A 6280-nucleotide genomic window follows, 5' to 3' on the forward strand; every position below is an offset into this window, starting at 1 on the left:
TAGGAATGGAGGAAAGAAACACAGTAGAAGAAGAATGGGTAGCTTTGAGGGATGAAGTAGTGAAGTCAGCAGAGGATCAAGTAGGTAAAAAGACGAGGGCTAGTAGAAATCCTTGGGTAACAGAGGAAATATTAAATTTAATTGATGAAAGGAGAAAATATAAAAATGCAGTAAATGAAGCAGGCAATAAGGAATACAAAAGTCTCAAAAATGAGATCGTCAGGAAGTGCAAAATGGCTAAGCAGGGATGGCTAGAGGGCAAATGTAAGGATGTAGAGGCTTATCTCACGAGGGGTAAGATAGATACTGTTTACATGAAAATTAAAGAGACCTTTGGAGAAAAGAGGACCACTTGTATGAATATCAAGAGCTCAGATGGAAACTCAGTTCTAAGCAAAGAAGGGAAAACAGAAACGTGGAAGGAGTACATAGAGGGTCTATACAAGGGCGATGTACTTGAGGGCAATATTATGGAAATGGAAGAGAATGTAGATGAAGATGAAATGGGAGATACGATACTGCGTGAAGAGTTTGACAGAGCACTGAAAGACCTCAGTCGAAACAAGACCCGGGAGTAGACAACATTCCATTAGAACTACTGACAACTATGGGAGAGCCAGTCCTGATAAAACTCTACCATCTGGTCAGCAAGATGTATGAGACAGGCGAAATACATTCAGACTTCAAGAAGAATATAATAATTCCAATCCCAAAGAAAGCAGGTGCTGACAGATGTGAAATTTACCGAACTATCAGTTTATTAAGCCATAGCTGCAAAATACTAACGCGAATTCTTTACAGACGAATGGAAAAACTGGTAGAAGCCGACCTCGGGGAAGATCAGTTTGGATTCCGTAGAAATATTGGAACACGTGAGGCAATACTGGCCCTACGACTTATCTTAGAAGAAAGATTAAGGAAAGGCAAACCTACGTTTCTAGCATTTGTAGACTCAGAGAAAGCCTTTGACAATGTTGACTGGAATAATCTCTTTCAAATTCTAAAGGTGGCAGGGGTAAAATACAGGGAGCGAAAGGCTATTTACAATTTGTACAGAAACTAGATGGTAGTTATAAGAGTCGAGGGGCATGAAAGGGAAGCAGTGGTTGGGAAGGGAGCGAGACAGGGTTGTAGCCTATCCCCGATGTTATTCAATCTGTAAAGGACACAAAAGAAAAATTCGGAGTAGGTATTAAAATTCATGGAGAAGAAATAAAAAGTTTGAGGTAATTCTGCCAGAGACAGAGCAGTTGAACGGAATGGACAGTGTGTTGAAAGGAAGATATAAGATGAACATCATCGAAAGAAAACGAGGATAATGGAATGTAGTCGAATTAAGTCGGGTGATGCTGAGGGAATTAGATTAGGAAATGAGACACTTAAAGTAGTAAAGGAGTTTTGCTATTGGGAAGCAAAATAACTGCTGATGGTCGAAGTAGAGAGGATATAAAATGTAGACTGGCAACGGCAATGAAAGCGTTTCTGAAGAAGAGAAATTTGTTAACATCGAGTATAGATTTAAGTGTCAGGAAGTCGTTTCTGCAAGTATTTGTATGGAGTGTAGCCATGTATGGAAGTGAAACATGGACTATAAATAGTTTGGACAGGAAAAGAATAGAAGCTTTTGAAATGTGGTGCTACAGAAGAATGCTGAAGATTAGATGGGTAGATCACATAACTAATGAGGAGGTATTGAATAGAATTGGGGAGAAGAGGAGTTTGTGGCACAACTTGACTAGAAGGAGCGATCGGTTGGTAGGACATGTTCTGAGGCATCAAGGGATCACCTATTTAGTATTGGAAGGCAGCGTGGAGGGTAAAAACCGTAGAGGGAGCCCAAGAGATGAAAACACTAAGCAGATTCAGATGGATGTAGATTGCAGTAGGTACTGGGAGATGAAGAAGCTTGCACAGGATAGAGTAGCATGGAGAGCTGCATCAAACCAGTATCAGGACTGAAGACCACAACAACAACAACAACAACAACATAATGGTTCAAATGGCTGTGAGCACTATGGGACTCAACTGCTGTGGTCATCAGTCCCCTAGAACTTAGAACTACTTAAACCTAACTAACCTAAGGACATCTCACACATCCATGCCCGAGGCAGGATTCGTACCTGTGACCGTAGCGGTCGCGCGGTTCCAGACTGAAGCGCCTAGAACCGCTCGGCCACAACGGCCGGCCAACAACATCAAAACCTTACCGTTATCATTTGTGTATAATAGCATTTAGTCTACTTCTCTTTTACTTACCTTCCTATCGTTGCTATCCATCAGTCACCTTTTTCCTTTCTTCCTTTCACCATAGACATACAATTAACATTAAGAATACTTTCTTTACTCCATAACGAAGTTTTGATGCACAGAAGTCTAATTTTGTACATGATTACGAGACTGTATTACAGTTATCCCCGTCAGATATTGTTTTGAAATGTCCGGAAGGTTTACGTATTTGTTGTTTATTATGTTACGTCAGCCCAAAAGGAGGACGATTAGAGTTACGTCGCGTCGGTTACGATATCATTACAGACGGAGTAAAAGCATGGATTAGGGAGGGATGGGTAAGTAAATGGGCTGTGCCCTTTTGGAACGAACCGTCCCGCCATTAAGCGATTTAGGGAAATAACGGAAAACCTAAATCTGGATGGCCAGACGGGAATACGAACCGTTGTCCTCCCGAATGCGAGTCCAGTTATGTCGATCCATTATTCTGTTTACTATCTCGCCTACGACCACTTTTCGCCCACATTTACCCTTCACTGTTTTACGGGCACAGAGCTTCGGACCTCTTTCCATACGAAAGGACGTACGGTACGCTTGACAATGCTTCGTACATAGTATGAGGATCTGAAATACTGATGGACACACTGTTGCCTAACTAGTGTGGGTTACATCCCAAAAACATGGTTCATTATCCTCATTACTTTCAGTTCTTCAGAAATACAAACATCACACTACACTTAGGTGTACTTATCGCAATATCTTGCACAGTAAAATGGTTCAAATGGTTCTGAGCACTATGGGGCTTAACTTCTGAGGTCATCAGTCCCCTAGAACTTAGAACTACTTAAACCTAATTAAACTAAGAACATCACACACATCCATGCCCGAGGCAGGATTCGAACCTGCGACCGTAGCGGTCACGCGGTTCCAGACTGTAGCGTCTAGAACCGCTCGGCCACTCCGGCAGGCTCTTGCACAGTAATGAACGAGGCACAACCTACAATAGCTAAGGGAAATAAACGGTGCACTCACGTTAATGTGACCACCACCTATGTTCGACGTCAATATGCAATAACTACTCACAGATGACAAATGGCAGCACTAGCAGTGGAGGGTATATAAAGCGTGGAGGAGGGTGGGGGGACGCGGAAAACACTGCAGTGGTTGTCGTAATGCGGAAACGGTGCGATATATCTGACGTCCAAAAGGGAATGATCATTGGCTTTCGAGCCAAGGACTGAAGCATTTCCGAAACAGCCAAATTTGTAAACTGTTTGTGTGCCACCGTGGTAGGAATATACCGTGAATGGAAAAACAGCCCTATCCAAAACCAGCGCCGAGGCACCTATGTGCACTACGGGCCATAGATGACAGGGTTGAACGACGGCTGCGGATAGTTTAAGGGCGAATAGACATGCAACTACTGAGCGACTGACTGCCCAGGTGAACCAAGAGGTTATCAACAATGTCCCCTCCACGACCGTTCAGCGAACATTGCTGCATATGTGCCTCCGCCGCAGGCGCTTGCTTCATGGACCCGTGCTAACTGCTGTTCATTGGCTACAAAGGCTGGAATTTTAACTGGATGTCAACTGAGTTGGGACAGGTGGCCACTTCAGATTAATCACGGTTCATGGTCCACTCCGCAGTTGGCCGTTGGCATGTACGGTCCTGCAACAATCTTCGGAAGGGTCGAGGCTGGAGAAAATAGCTTTATGCTCTGGGAAATGTTTTCTTGTCATTCCCTGGGTGTTCTCGTCATGCTGGTAGGCACAATGGATCGATACAACTATTGATCTATCTTTGGGGACCATGTTCACCACTATATGCAGTTCGATTTTCCTCGGCACGGTGGCATTTACCACGAGGACAATGCAAAGTGTCACACAGCTCGCTGTGTACGTGCGTTGTTCGACGAGCACCCGGATGAGTTTGCTGTACTCTCCTGGCCACCAATCTCGCCAGATTTAGACCCAACTAAGAATCTGTGGAACCTCCTCGATCAGGCGTTATGGATCCTCAACCTAGAAACGTAGCGCAGCTGCCATGATACTGGAGCCGGTATGGCTCCATAACCCTGTCAGTACTTTCCAGAAATCCACTGTCTCCCTTCAAGCACGTCCGCGCTATAAAAGATGGTTCAAATGGCTCTAAGCACTATGGGATTTAACATCTGCGGTTATCAATCCCCTAGACTTAGAACTACGTAAACCTAACTAACCTAAGGACATCATACACATCCTTACCCGAGGCACGATTCCAACCTGCGGCCGTAGGAGCCGCGTGGTTCCGGACTGAAACGCCTAGAACCTCTCGGTCACAGCGGTCGGCTTACAAAAGATGGTTATTCATGCTTCTGACAGGTGGTCATATTGTGGCTGGATAGTGTAACACCATGCAGTCTTCCAAAAATGGTTCAAATGTCTCTGAGCACTATGGGACTTAACATGTCAGATCATCAGTCCCCTAGAACTTAGAACTACTTAAACCTAACTAACCTAAGAACATCACACACTTTCATGCCCGAGGCAGGATTCGAACCTGCGACCGTAGCGGTCGCGCGGTTCCAGACTGAAGCGCCTAGAACCGCTCGGCCACCAGCGGCCGGCTGCAGTCTTCCACCTGAACGCAATATGGGCTGGAAGTTTTTTAATTAACCTGAAAGTGTGACACTTAATGTGCTTCGTAAATGTAGATTTCAAAAATACTCTGACACATGACAGTCTAGAAATTATTCAGCACACTGTCTAAGCCCGACGGTCAATCAGAAAACTTAATATGTTTAGTCATTATTAGCTTTATGTTTTACATACCTAGCCATATTTTGACAACGAATTTCGAAACACTATTTTATGGATGTTTACAAGAAATAAAGGAGAAAAAAAAGACGTAATGTGCTGTTGCTTTCTTGTGGAATTGTGCCAAGTTTAAAACTACTCGGTACATGACTATGATAAAAGTTCGTGCAATGTGGCGCTGATGCTGTGTTCTACACCTACATGGATACTCTGCAAATCATATTTAAGTGCCTGACAGACGGTTCATCGAACCACCTCCACAATAATTCTGTATTATTCCAATCTGGTACAGCGGGCGGAAAAAATGAACACCTCTATCTTTCGGTGCGAGCTCTGATTTCCCTTATTTCATTACGGTGATCGTTTCTCCCTATAGAGGTCGGCGTCAACAAAATATTTTCTCATTCGGAGGAGAAAGTTGGTGATTGAAATTTCTTGAGAAGATTCCGCCGCAACGAAAAACGCTTTTGTTTTAATAATGTCCACCCCAAATCCTGTACCATTTCAGTGACACTCTCTCCCCTACGACGGCACGGCAGCTCAGCGTGTTCGGTGAGAGGGTTTATCTACCCTCTGTAATAAAAAAACTGAGTGAACGGACCTACGGACAACCTGAACGAGTGTCATCGGACGTCCGCCACGATTAAATTCAACGAACAATATAGAACAAAGTAAGATAGAAAAAGTGGTCAGCGCGACAGTATGTCAATCCTAAGGGCCCGGGTTCGATTCTCGGCTGGGTCGGAGATTTTCTCCGCTCAGGGACTGGGTGTTGTGTTGTCCTAATCATCATCATTTCATCCCCATCGACGTGCACGTCGCCAAAGTGGCGTCAAATCGAAAGACTTGCACCCGGCGAACGGTCTACCGGACGGGAGGCCCTAGTCACACGACATTTACATTTTTAGTTGTTCGTAATTGTAATTCCTAGGTATTTAGCTGAATTTACGGCCTTTAGATTTGACTGATTTATCGTGTAGCCGAGGTTTAACGAATTCCTTTCAGCACTCATGGCCTCACCTTTTCATCATCTACGGTCAATTGCCAATTTTCGCGCCATACAGATATCTCTCTAAATCGTTTTGCAATTTGTTTTGATCTTCTGATGACTTTACTAGTCGATGAACGACAGCGTCATCTGCAAACAACCTGAGACGGATGCTCAGATTGTCTCGTAAATCGTTTAGATAGCTGAGGAACAGCAAAGGACCTATAACACTACCTTGGGGAACACCAGAAATCACTTCTGTTTTACT

Source organism: Schistocerca cancellata, chromosome 4, assembly GCF_023864275.1.
Source record: "Schistocerca cancellata isolate TAMUIC-IGC-003103 chromosome 4, iqSchCanc2.1, whole genome shotgun sequence".
Lineage (NCBI taxonomy): Eukaryota > Metazoa > Arthropoda > Insecta > Orthoptera > Acrididae > Schistocerca > Schistocerca cancellata.